Source organism: Malaclemys terrapin, chromosome 25, assembly GCF_027887155.1.
Source record: "Malaclemys terrapin pileata isolate rMalTer1 chromosome 25, rMalTer1.hap1, whole genome shotgun sequence".
NCBI lineage: Eukaryota > Metazoa > Chordata > Testudines > Emydidae > Malaclemys > Malaclemys terrapin.
The window spans coordinates 16,532,957-16,547,599 of NC_071529.1; positions in this window are offsets into that span (position 1 = coordinate 16,532,957).

A 14,643-nucleotide genomic window follows, 5' to 3' on the forward strand; every position below is an offset into this window, starting at 1 on the left:
ATCCTGGCCTTAGTGAATACCTACATGGGAGGGATGAGATTTTTGCTGTGTGCCAGGAGCCAATTGGATCAATCAGTAATAAGAGCAACTCACTAAAGAGCAGGATTTGCTAAAACATTTTTGGGCTGAGAATTCCAATAAATTATTCCCCATTAAAGAAAACTGCATTTTCTGTGTGGTGCAAATGGTAGAGAGAAGGGAAAGAGATAAACTGCATACCAAAAATACTCTCCTAAACTCTATCTCCTCCTACTGCAATCCCTAGGACATATTACAAATTAAATATACTTATTGTGTGGAAAAATTGTAACAATAAATATAGGGCATGATACCACAGAATAAAATGCAGATATCGCAACAGAGGAGGCCTTGCATTCCTGATGGTAAATATTTATTATTGCTTGGAGAACTGTAATGTTTTGAGGTGTTGGTGTTTCAACTGGTGGAAAACCCTATTGCAGATTGAAACATTACAGAGCTTGGACCTCTGAATACAGAACTGAACATGGCATTGCAGGAAACAAGCATCTTCCACATTCCCCGCACCTCTGAACCTCAAATTATACAGAGGCAAACTTTTGTCTGGGCTTCTGCTAAATACTCTGTCACATTTATTCCTTGCAAATTAAACGTAATGCATTTGAGAAGATGTTAAGTGTGGAAAGCTTTTATGTTATTTCAATTGCAGTAAATACCCAGACTTCAGCCGATTTAGCTAATTCACTGGATTGAATCCCAGGTGTCGAGGGAGGGTCTGTTGTGTGTCACAAACCCATCATTTGGTGCTGATGGGGAGTGATTATAGTCCAGATGGTGAAATGACGCAATTGGTTTCTTCTCCTGGGCTGAGCTCATTGGGAAGTGGGTTTAATCACAGAATCAGAGGTAGGAAAGGGCTGACAGGTCACCCAGCCCTCCCCCTGTTGTCTGGAGGCTTGTGGCTCTGGAATATTCATGAAGCTGAGGGTTTTATCTGGCCTGTGCCTGGGTATCTCTGTTGTTGGCCCCGCCTGCCCTTGGGGGAGACTATTGTAAGTTCTGGCTGTTCACTATCCTGAACTTTTCGACTGCTTTGAGTATGTCATGTCTTATAAGCTCCTGGTTTACCCTCCAAGAACACCCTTCCCCCTCTTCCTTCTCCCCCACAGCGAGGCCAAAAGTATCTTCTCCCAGACGCCCTGTGGTAAGAGCAAGTCCGTTGGTTGCAGTTATATGTGCACCAGTTCTGGGAGGGCAGCTGAACACAGACTTGCCTTGTCCAGATTTGGTGGGTGATTTTGTTACCTATCCCAAGGAAGCAGTTGAGGAAGAACAAAGTTCTTCCTCCAGACTCTTGGAGACACACACTATGTAAGCACTATGTAGCCAAAATCCTTCCTCTGGTTGCATTTAATGGGCAGATTTCTATCTAATTACTGCGCTACCTGGAAAAATGGAGGGCTAGTAATTAGTAACTGAACATTCTTGAGCACTAAATTGCTGGTATCTGTGTATGGGGGGAGAGGGGCAGCGGTCTGTACAATTGTTGTCTCTTGCAGAGTATTCGTCGCCAGTGACTTTCTTGTTCCCTGTCTCTGTTCTAGAACGCAACTTAATAGTGCTAAAATACAGACCTGATGGTAATGAGGTGCCCGAGCCCCGTTAGTGCCCTTTTCTGAATGGCAAAGGATTCTTCTGTCTCATTCTGCTTTCCATCCCAGCCATTTAGGATGTGCCCTGTGCACTACCTCATGACCCACCCCTTGGTTCACAGCCCTGAGGAAACTGCGGAGTTCTACAGCTGAGAGCAGTGTGCCCCTGCCGAACTAGGGCTTGTCAATGCGTTTGATGCTGTTTTTGTAGTTTGCATCCATATCCAGTACAGTTACAAATAATGTTTAAAAGACGTGTACAGAAGATGAGCTATAGGCTAGTCTGTGCAGGTAGTTTATAGGCAAGTTCTGCTAGCTCTGCTGTCTGCAATAGAATTCCAAATACAGGGAAGGGAAACCTAGCTAACAACGAATGTTTTGGGAAACCATTGTTAAGTATAGTTCTAACAGCTGGGACTGGGAACATGGGTGTCAGAGACAGCAGCATTTAGGATCTGGCTCCCAGCAGCACAGCTCAGGGATTATATAGAGACACACACGCACAGCTATCCAGTACATTGTTAATATTACTCTCCCTCCAGAATAATGTGTGAGCGGATATTGGGGCTGAGAATGAATACCTGTAGCTTGCCCAGCATGTCTGCCGTGGCTCCCTAGCAAATGCAGCGGTAGGTGCAGACCATGACCATCCATAAAAAGGACAGTTTCTATTGCATTTTAGGGTTTGTTTTTGTGTTCAGAGCTATCACAGTTTCCTTGTGTCAATGCCATCAATTCAAGGGCTGAATAGCTACACTGATGCTGATGAATAATTTGCATGAGAGAGGTGATAAGTGAATAGCCCTTGATTGGAGATAAACACTGCTGGCACATCTGGCCTCCTCAGAGGATGATGGAGCTTGTATTTTTAGTGCTGTTGTAAAATCACTCTTCTTCCTTTGCATTTCCTTAAACCAGACCTTACCTCTGTGTTGTCATTCCCCGAAGAAACATTCCAGACCTCTGGCTGCAAAGGACAGTTTCTGTACCTAACAGGATCCCTAGTCTATTGATTAAACCAGAAGTGTTTCCAGCTAGCAGCTGTTTCTAAAAAGTCAAGCTCTGGAATGATAAAATGATAGTGAGTCCTGGGCAAGGATGAGCAAGAATAACCCATTATTTCCCCATTGTCTTGTGCCTGAGAGGAGGTGGCTACAGAAACTGAGGGTGCTCTGTGAACCTTTACAATGTGCCACTGACACACCCCTTTCTGAAGGTCAGTCCAGCTCTAGGGCCCGTGGTGTCCTTTGCAGATGTCCTGCGCTTTCAAAGAGATCACTTTTAAACAAGCAGTTTCAAGAGACTCTGACATCTTTTGTGCTGAAATTCTCCTTTTCTCCTTGTGGTGTGACGCATACGGGATGGCTTGTAATCAAGAGCAGACTTCAATTTAGAGAGAGCCTGATGTCAGATACTAGGATAAGCAGTAGCAGCCCATGGCAAGTCTCCTGCTTGCCTGTATCTTGGCAAACCGATTAGGCTGCATGTATCAGTGCCGAGTGCGAGCCTGCAGATGGGGAATAAATGTGGCCTTTTCTTGTTCTCTATCACTGACAAATCAGAACATACCCCTCAGTCCCGTCCCCCCCCCGCACTCGCAACAACGTCCCCTGACCCTGGGCTGCTGCACAGACATCCATACAAATGGGCTCATCAGTGAGTTCTAATGGGAAATCACCCGTCCTTCTTCAAAGCTCAACAAAACAAAGAAGATGCTTATTGATTTCTGCAGCTTGCAACTGGGATCTCATTAAGGATTACAGGGATCTAAGAGCCAGAGAGAAGCGGCTAGAGGTTTGAATTTCTCAGTGAGATAATAATCCCCAGCAAATTCCCCTGGGCTTCATAGCTCTGAAGCACCTGGCACTGGCCACTGTCGGAAGACGGGATACTGGGCTAGATGGACCATTGGGCTGCCTGACCCGATGTGGATGTTCTTATTGGTGACGTTCCTGGAGACAGTGGGAGGACATTGTAGGGTCTTGAAGCTCCAGATGAAGTGGATGTGCTGTAATATATTGAGCAAACTGCTAAAAGATAGTGAGGGGACGGGAAATCCCATTTGAGCCTCTCAGGGGATAGCTCATGAGAACTGCCATAGCTTCCCCTCATTACAAATCACTTTGGTGTCTTTTCAGTATTGACAGGTATCGTGTGACTAAATTTCACCCGAGTTGCCAACCAGGGGGCGAGTGGAGATGGGAGCACCTTCTCACTAGGAAATGGATTGAGATCCCCCCAACTCTTTTCACTACCGACCTGCACTGGGTATCAACTGGTGGCTTAGAGGTGAAAGGCTCCCTCGCCTGCGGCTAGTCCTTTGGGCCATGCAGCCCCCTTGGCTTATGGCTACTACAGGCTCAGTTTCAATTATTCCAAAGTTTTTTTTTTTTTAATAGAAACATAGGAACTGCTAGACTGGTTCAGCCCCAGGGGTCCATCTCCAGCAGTGCCCAGTACCGGATGTGTCAGAAGATGGTGCAAGAAATTCTGCAGTGGGCATTAATGGAGCAACATGCCCACAGAGAGATTTTTTTCTGAACCCAACTAGTTAGAAACTGGCTTATTCCCTGAAGCGTGAGGCTTTTGATCCCATGCACCCTCACACCCATCAGTACTAATGCAATTCTGGGTGGTGGTGTTATATATATGAAAATTCAATCCTTTTCTGGATCCTGCTTTGCTCTTGGCCTCCATTGTATCTTGTGGCAGTGAGTTTCAAAGGCTAACAGTGCATTCTGAAAGTGTTCCCTGGTGTCAGTTTTAAATATTATAGTTTTCAAGCTCATTGACTGTCTCCCTTTGTTCTTGTGTCATGAGAGACAGGAATAGGAGCACCCAATCTACCTGTGTCACTTTGCTCACAACACACAGACAGGAAAACACATCAGGTACTTTCGTGTGATATTTCATAATGTAGTGGGGGAGGTTGTGCCACGCACTCGTACTTTACAGGGCTAATCCATTCAGAATAATGAAGTGATTTTCCATGCAGATACAGAACAAACACCGGAACTGAATGCCACATCATCTCTGCTCATTCAGTTAATAATTTACTAATGAAAAACGAGAGCTAATTGTGTCCAATGCCATATTTTACATGAACTTTGCAATGAGTCTGACAGCGATGGTGTAATTTGTCCTGGCAGATACTAAAGCTGTCTGCGTTCTAATGTCTGGTGAAGCAGCCGCTTCCAAAGCCATTATTAACATAAATGTCTTTGATTTACATTCATTTTATTAGTTTGGCTTCTGCTCTGGACTTAACATTAGTAAATTTCCCTGGCAGAAGGGAGCGGTGAAGATTATGTGTGTGCTTGGATAAAGTCCCCCAAGTACATGGGTGTGTCTAGATAGGACCCCCCCCCCTGTGTGTTTGGATGGAAACCCCCCTGCACTTAGCAGGCATGTCTGCTATTAGCATTTCTCTCAGGCTCTAAAGGCAGGCGTGATTGCTGACATGCTGTTCTGGAAGGGGAGCTAAGAACAGCCTCAGAGAGTGGATACAAGCTGGTGTATTGCCTTAGCTCTAGAGGCATATGAAATCCACCCTTCAGTAGAGGAATTTTACAGATGTTCCTTTAGGCTCAGCCATAAGCCCAGTCCTATTAGCAGAAGGTGCTGTCAGCCCAGCAGGTTAACTGGTTCTCCCCTGTTAGCTCTTACCTGATTTACCAGTGTCTCTGAGTGAAGGGTCACCCTGCCCTTCCCATGCACTGAGACTCATGAAGCCCAGAGCACAAAACTAAAAGCAGGAAACTAATTTTATCTCAAAGTTTGGCCCAGCAGAGAAGTCAAGCTGTGGTCCTAAATCTGAAGAGGCTTTGCAGGACCCCTAGGGCTGCTTTTAACCCCTTTTCTGCTAGTGTGGGGCAGCTGCCCCATCACAGTTCCCCATGTAGGTACTTATAGACTGTAATCAAGTCACCCCTTAACCTGATCTTTGTTAAGCTAAATAGATTGAGTTCCTTGAGTCAATCACTATAAGGCAGGTTTTCTAATCCTTTAATCATTCCAGTGGCTCTTCTTTGAACCCTCTCCAATTTATCAACTTCCTTCTTGAATTGTGGGCACCAGACCTGCAGCCATTGCACCAATACCAAATAGAGAGGTAAAACAACCTCTTTACTCCTGCTTGAAATTCTCCTTTTTATGCACCCCATGATCACATCAGCTCTTTTGGCCACAGTGTCCCACTGGGAACTCCTGTTCAGCTCATTATCCGCCACAATGTCCAAATCTTTTTCAGAGTGACGGCTTCCCAGGACACAGTCCCCCATTCTGTAAGTATGGCTGATGTTCTTTGGTCTCTGATGTATACATTTATATTTAGCTGTATTAAAATGGCTATTGTTTGCTTGTGCCCAGTTTACCAAGCGATCTAGACCTCTGAATCAGTGATCTGCCCTCTTCTTTATTTGCCACTCTTCCAATATTTGTGTCATGTGCAAACTTTATCAGTGATGATTTTATGTTTATTTCCAAGTCATTGATAAAGATGTCAAATAGCATAGGGGGAAGAATTGATCCCTGTAGGACTCCACTGGAAGCATGCTTGATTGATGGCAATTCTCTGTTTACAGGTACATTTTGAGACCTATCAGTTAGCCAGTTTTTAATCCATTTAATGGGTGCCATGTTTTGGAAAATGGCCTCTGGAGCTGCAAAGCATGCAGGCTATTGTCTGTGTGCACCGGTATCACCAACTTTCTTTGCCAGGCCTCAGCCAAGGAGAGATTTGGATTGCCATGTATACATAGCCAAGCTCTCCCCCACTTACTATAACGCTGACTTCTCATTGGAGTTGGTTATAAACACACTTGTCTAGCATCTCTTTAAAGAAATCCCACAGAACTGGCTCCAAATGGAACATTTCCTGTGCTGTGGCAATTCATTCTCCATTTGTGTTTTCTTAATATCCCTCTGGAGTGGGTCAGAAAGTTCACTGTGTGAATACCAGCGGTGGAATGCATCTAGCATAGTAATTTACATCCCAACACATGATTTATGGGCCGTAACCTATCAGATTCATTAAGGTGTCAGTGTTCAGATCACATAAATTCCATTCTAATTCTGGCCTTAGAATGAATAATGTTGCTTCAGTAACAGATCCACAGGTTTGAAGGATAAAAACATTTTCCACTGTTAATCAGCCCAAGAGATATTAATATACACACAGTGCTCTGTGTGATTTCTCTGTATGTTTGTGCACATAGAATTCTTCCTTTGAAGGCTGCATACTGTTGTCTAGAACTGCAAGTAGAATATTGATTCACAAACACAATTGGCAATTCAGTGCATGGGGATAAGATTTAGGAAGCTGATACCAATAGTTCAAAGATCCAGCACATAAACCAACTACGTTTGCTGAAGTGCAAAGCAAGAATTTTGAGCAGGGACCTTCTGCCCTGCCGGTTGCAGTTGTTTATCATCCTGGCTCACAGGTTTTGACTCAGGGTTTGTAATAATAATCTCAGACTGTGAACTCTGAGGTTAAGATTTGCTGATGGTTTAATTAAAGGGTCAGGCCTTGAGCTGTGGCTTGAGAAGAGCAGATATCAGACCCAGCGGGACTGTAGCCTAGAGCACATGTGGGCGAGTTACCAGTAACAGGCTCAGATCCTGACTTGCTGGCAGAAAAAGGCATCACCTCTGATGCACCAGAGCGGCAGCTTTAGGGCCCCACTGAAAAGGAGATGCTGGAAACACACTAGCCCTGAAGAAAAGAAATCTCTTAACAGGTTTGTGAGCAAGTGAAAAGCTTTCATCTCAACCAGGCAGGCTTAGTTGTGAGAAGGACCCAGCCAGCGAGGGTTTTAGGTGCCTAGCTGCCATGGAACGTCAGCGAGCACTAGGCATCCAACTACCATTTGTGCCTTTGAAAATCATCCCTTGAGACAACAAACCAGAGTCTCCCCTGTTCTCATTATGAAAGCCTGTGGCACTGACAGAAATGGTGCTACATCCTGTTGGCTCATGGTCACCTGTTTATACAGCCCCGTGCACACAACTACCACTTAGTAACATCAGAATAACCGGCAGCAGCAAAAGCAACCTTTGTACCTGCAGCTCACGATGTAGCTCACCTCACATGCGGGTAGAAATTGGGAGGAACATCCTGCAGTGTACACTGCTGCGGGCAACACCCCGTGCTAGCATCCTGCATAGGGTAACCATACGTCCAGTTGTGCCAAGACAGTCCCTTTTTTAAGCCCTGTCCTGGCCATCCCAACTTTTTTGGCAAAAGTGGGCTTTTGTCCCATTTGCTCTTGTTGACTGGATCAGTTGGCAAAAGCAAACTAAACAAATGCCCACTTTTGTAAAAAAAAAAAAAAAAAAAAAGTGGGATGCAGTGCGGAGCAATGTGAGGGGGTGGGAGTGGAGATGCCAGATGGGGAGGCAGCGTTCCAGCAGGCAGGGGGCCGGCAGGGGGCCAGCGAATGGGCAACAGCCTCATGTGGGGGGAGGTGGGGAGGGGAGAGGCTTGGGTAAGTGACTGGGGGTGTCCCATTTTCCCTTTGGGAAATATGGTCACCTTGAATTCCTGCACCAAGCAATTTTCAGAAAGCTTCCTGAAGAATCCCCTGCCCAGTCCAGGGCTCACTCTGCACCTGTGTAGTGTGCTGGGCGATTCAGTTATTTGTTCCTCATGTTTAATCCACTCTACAGGGCCACGTGCGTGTGTTAATAGTGACAATAGCACCTGAACAATACAGTGTTCACGAGGCGTGTGACGCACACTCCCTCATTCTCCAGACTGCCGCTAGAGAGGGGCAGGACTGGCAAGGCTTCAGCAGCAAGGAATGCCAGTCGCAAGGCAGCTGGACAGGCACGAAGGCAGATGGAATGTCTGGTCTGATGCCAAAGCCTGTCCTTTCCCTCTCTTTCTCCAAGTACGTCACCCTTTCCAGAGAGGCTGCCCCTCAAACCTGACAGAAGCTGTTTGTTTTCTCTTTCAAATAATACCTCAAATGCTGACTCCCCTCCCCTCTTTCCTATGAGAGAGGGCGCCAGTGACCTGCTCACCTAAGGGAAAGGTGTGTGAGATACAAGCACTTTCATTCAGAGAGAGTTCATCGCCTGGCACTCCTCCCTGCATGCATCGTTCTCAGCATTAGTCACTGCCATCTCTCCTGAGCACCGGGAATGCCAATGAGACACCTCCAGTGTCCGCACTGGGCTGCGGCTTAGTGCTGGGATGGGCACATGGAGCAGAGAGCAGCAATAACCGCCACGCCCTCTACCCCACCCCCAGCCCCCGAAAGGAATCTCCTACCCCAAGCAGGAAGGGAGAAGGGCTCATGACTCCATGAAGTGCTCACTATGACAGTCTGCCAGAATAAAACCCTAGGATGGACAGATAGCTGCAACAGCTGCCCTTAGGGGAGAGAAAGGAGTCTTATGGTCACTGGGAGGCTGTTGTTTATCAATGCCCCACCCACTGGCACAGGCTTTCAAACCCATTAGTGGCACAGCTCGCTGGGACAATCCCTTTGGCTGCAGAGGCAACACTGTCTGATGCCTTTGCTTCAGTTTTGTTTTCAGAAAATCTCGAGTAGCCTGACTCTTCATGGGGCTCAGAAAACCCTCCAGCAAAGTGGCTGTTCTACCTAGACCAGCGGTGCTCCATGTCTTTACAGATTTTCGGTAGGAAGGGCCTGTTTCTGATGCTCTTTCTCAGGTCACGTAGTCCCTCGCTCCCGGGGCTGGAGCTGTCTCACTGAAGTCAACGGCATCACTTGTGCATGGGGTGCTATTTGGCATGAGTAAGTGGGTCAGAATCTGACCATCCAAGATTATTTAACAAAATATTTTCTTGTGCCTGGCACGGTGCTGAATTCTGCTCTGCTTGCAGCCAGGCCCTCCCAGGGAACAGGTCACTGAGTCATGGTACCCACCTGAGGAAGGCAGTTGAGGCATTGGATTTCAGGTTGTTTATGTGGCATGGTGAAACAGGAAAATATGTGTGATCAGTTACAGAGCCCTGCCCCGGAGGGCCAGCGGCACAGGGGACTGATGGAGCTGAGGTGAACTCACACAGCTCTGGAGAACATTTGCATGTGTGCTAGGTACCTAAGCAGCCTGGGCTGAAGCTACATCCTCTTGTTATAGCTGGAATCCTCTTGTTTTGGGGGCTTACATGCAGTCAGCTACTGGCACTCGCAGGGAGAGAAGTGACTCTCCTACCCCACAACTTGGTGGGGAGCTCAGAGTGGACGAGAAGCTGGATAGGAGTCAGCAGTGTGCCCTTGTTGCCAAGAAGGCTAACGGCATATTGGGCTGCCTTAGTAGGAGTGTTGCCAGCAGATTGAGGGAAGTGATTATTCCCCTCTATTCCGCACTGGTGAGGCCACATCTAGAGTACTGCATCCAGATTTGGGGCCCCCACTACTGAAAGGATGTGGACAAATTGGAGGGAGTCCAGCGGAGGGCAACGAAAATGATTAGGGAGCTGGGGCACATGACTTATGAGGAGAGGCTGAGGGAACTGGGATTGTTTAGTCTCCAGAAGAGAAGAATGAGGGGGGATTTGATTGCAGCCTTCAGCTACCTGAAGGGGGGTTCCAAAGAGGATGGAGCTCGGCTGTTCTCAGTGGTGGCAGATAACAGAACAAGGAGCAATGGTCTCAAGTTGCAGTGGGGGAGGTTTAGGTTGGATATTAGGAAACACTATTTCACTAGGAGGGTGGTGAAACACTGGAATGGGTTACCTAGGGAGGTGGTGGAATCTCCATCCTTAGAGGTTTTTATGGCCCGGCTTGACAAAGCCCTGGCTGGGATGATTTAGTTGGGAATTGGTCCTGCTTGGAGGAGGGGGTTGGACTAGATAACCTCCTGAGGTCTCTTCCAACCCTAATCTTCTATGATTCTATGACCCAGCTTGCCTCTGGAACACAGGTGGGGCATCTAGTTCATCCTCAACAGCCAGCGAAGGGCATGTATGATGTAGCATATCCGTTAAAATAAGTGCATGGATATCCAGGAGGCTTCTGCCATGAAGGCGCTGCCAGCAACTGGAGACCAGCTCAGTACAAGTGGAACCAGATTAGTCCAGCACTGGGAGTCCAGTCTTACACTTGTGGAACCAGAGCGGTCTGCCACTGGGAGTCTAGTCTGGCACTGGTTGAGCCAGACCAGTGTGGCGCTGGTTGAACCAGATTGGCCTGGTTCTGCTGGAAACAAAGTGGCTGGGTCACATCAGACCATTCCACCTCCTTCAGTTTATGCTAATAATTAAAAACATAGAGATGCAAATGAGGGCAGTTAACAGCTGGCTAATAATGATCTCATCCTGGCAGAGTCTGTCTTTGTCTTATCGAGGAAGCCCACCTTGCGGGACTGTGATGCGCCCTGACAGCCTTGGGAGTGATGGATGGGTTACTTTGTTTGCTGAGTAAGATGCTGAATATTTTATGAGCCGCCTTGTTTTGTTTTTAACCTGCCTCCTGCATCGCCCAATCTGTCACCATCGCTGGACAATTTAATCACCGTAATGAGGCTGTCACAATGGAGCAGGCTCTGCTGCTGTCTGTGTCGGTGGGGAGGGAAGATTCTTTCTCTTTGCTGCTCCTTTCTAGAGTTCATCTAATTTAGCCTCTTCAAGGCACAAGGCCTGTTGGGGTCTGGGTGGCCCATAAAGCTTCTCCAGCCTTGGTCCTGAACCTGACAGACTATGAGGCACAACGTATGCTTAGGAGTAGGTATGACCTAGTACCAGCTTTTCATAATGGCCCCCCTCCTTGAGTCATCAGCAGAGTTCAAACCTAGGGCCTTCAGTACTAAGCATGCGCCTCTACTACCTCAGTAACTTCTCCAACTGGCAGCTCTAGAAGGCTCATAGCCACTAGAGAGAGACAAAAATCACACTCTGCTAGTATGGATTATTTAAGGGCACGTCTTCTGTAGCTGCACCTGTTAGGGGTCAGCACATGGACATCTGAACAAGGGATGCTGATCTGCGAGCCCCTCTGCCAGATAGCTGGGTTATTTGTATACCTTGTACTTCCTGCACAAAGGAGACTTACGAGGACTAAACTGCATAGAAGAATCACAAGCACCCACTTCTAGGGGTGCTGGAACTTGGGGTGCTGGGGGGGCTGCCGCAACCCCTGGCTTGAAGTGGTTTCCATCATATCCAGGGTTTGCAGTTTGGTTTGATGTCTCTCAGCCCCCCCACTATACAAATTGTTCCAACGTCCCTGTCCATAAACCATGGTTCAAAGCAGAAGATTCCAAGGAGCGAGACCATTGTCCTGCTGCTCACCAGCTCAGTATATTGACAGAGGATCTGGTGGTGAAGTTAACTAGATAGCTTTATGGAGAAGTTAGTAGCTGAACATGACATCAGTGTGGTAAATCCACATTATTATTTCTCCTACCATAGTGCCAAGGAGCCCCGGTCATAGGCCAGCCCCCCAGGGTGCTAGACACCATACAAACACAATACAAAAAGGCCAACTCTGCCCCAAAGAGCTGACGATCTGAGGGTAACAGGAGACAACAGCTGGAGACAGATAGACAGATGGGGGAGCACAAGGAAACAATGAGACGCTATTGGCCAGCATGACAGGGACTGGTCTCAGCGCACCAGCGGTCAAACCATTGCCAGGGTTTTTGTAGGCATCACAGTGAAGGGGAGTTTTGAGAAGGGCTCTGAAGGTGGACAATGAAGTAGCTTTGTGGATGTTTTTTGGAGAGCTCCTCCCAAGCAAGAGGGGAGCCCGGGAGCCACTGGGACCCCTTTCTGAATGTCCTGCCTGCCATTTATCCCCGCTCTGGAAGTACAGATATGTCAGAGAGAGAGAAATCTCAGCCATAATGCTGCATTGCTCCCATGGTTTGTATTTAAATCATGTTTCTCTGGCCCATGGAACAATAGTGTCCCCTTTAAAGGACAGTCTAGCCTGCTCAGGGTAACTTCTCTGGTAATTATACAGTCTTTGATAATTGGGCGCTTGGTCTGTAATTTCTGGCACGCTCAGGTGTGAAACCCCAGTAGGATCCCTTGGAGAGGAGTTGCCATTTGGCAGGTGAGTGCTACTCTGAAGATTACAGAGGTATGTCATTTCCTGTGGCTGTCACACATCCTAATTGAAGAGGGCAAAGCCTTTTCCACATATCCTGTCCTGCCACCTCCCCGTGAAGGGCCTAGTTTTATATGGCAGCCTCTTTCATTCCAGTGTCTTCACTCCCACTCTTCCCCCAGATTTCCAGACTGGAAAGAAATCTGGTACGAAAGAGAGACCCTTGGACCCCTGGGCCTTCTCCCTAGGGGTCATTCTGGGGTATGTTCTGCAGGAAGCATTACTGGCGCAGAGCTGAAGTGAACCATTCACCAGAGAGGAGCGCGGTCTTTCAGGCTTGATCCCTTACAACCCCTCTCTGAAGTAGGTTAGTATCATTATTACCCTGGATTTTTTGATAAAAGAAGCACAAATTGGTCTAAGGTCACACAGTGAGTCAAGGGTGGAGCCGGATCAGGACCCATATTAAGGGTCCAAAGACAGGTGCAATCTAGCATAAAAATATACTAACAGAAATACAGCCATGGGAACGAGGGACCATCCTTGCTGCCTTTTTGCTTGTAGCATGCTTGGTGCTGAATTTAGCATTTACTGGTTTCTCATTGATTTTTTTCAGAGTAACAGCCGTGTTAGTCTGTATCCGCAAAAAGAAGTGGGCTGTAGTCCACGAAAGCTTATGCTCTAATAAATTTGTTAGTCTCTAAGGTGCCACAAGTACTCCTGTTCTTCTTTTTTCATTGATTTTTATGTCAAGACTACATCTCTGTCTTGAAGCCTTTTCTCTGCTGGGTTTTCACTGCTTTGGTGCATTTGGAGAGCAAATAATTTTAAGTAGAAAATAACTTGCACACTCCAGATACACACACTTCGATGCCTGGTGCTGCTCCAGTGTCCACAATAGGAATTATTCTCAAAGGCTTGGCTCCCAACTTCCATGAAAAATCAGCTCCCCAATTCCCATTACCTCCAATTTGTACTTTGGAAAGTCTCTGCCTATATGCAGAATAAAATGAGATGGAAATACCTCAAGCCATGTGAGTGCCAGGGGATATTTTGGCAGCTTCTCTCTGTCCACCTCAGGATTTCCATCATGTGAAGGCACAGAATTTGTCAATATGTGTGAGCTACCATCCTCAAACTCCCCTGTCTACTGGGCTCCATGCAGTGCCCCCTGCCTCTCCAGGATCTGGGAGGTGATCACTGTGGGCAGGGACTGTCTCTATGTGTTTGTGCAGCATTAAGCACAAGGAAGCCCTGGCACTGCTTGGCACACTTGCTGGGGCTCAGGCACTGTCCCATTGCTATCCCAGTGTGCAGTGTGCCATCACCACCCCAACCACTGGGGCCTGGGTGCTGCTCCATTGGTATTCTTTGGCCAATTTGGTGCATTGTGTAGCTGCATTTGAATGATATATTATCTGCTGGATTATTGATGGAGATACACAATAAACATATTGTGAACAGGTGGGACCTGCTCTGCTGCAGTGATGGGATCTCCCAGGTGGGTTAACATCTCACCTTGCTCCACTGCTAGATAAAATCCCTCGTGCAGATTTGCTCATCTGCAGAAAACCTTGTTTGTGTTTAACGAGAGTCGTGTGGAATGAAGAAAACATAGATTGTTTTGTTTGTGAGAGGAGGTGAATTGAAATAGGCTTAAAAGAAACCACAAGCAGAGCTTTGCTCTCGGTGATGAGATTCCAGTGTAATGCCAGCTTTCATATAAGCTTTTGCCTAAAGCCCGAATCCCCGTGAGCACGTTGTCTAGCTGCAGAATAACAACAACCTGAGCAGCTGCTGTGGATTGATGTGAAGCCAGAAGCTCCCCTTAACTCTTTGCGACGCCTCTCGTAGGAGAAGAAGCTGTTTTCAAACTGATGCTGCTTCTTATTTTGGTCTGGTGCAATGTTTGAGTCTGTATATGCAGAGACCAAGGAGCAGGCAGGTCATAGTGTCCCTCTGTGCAGCTCTAGGGAAAATGCACCTGG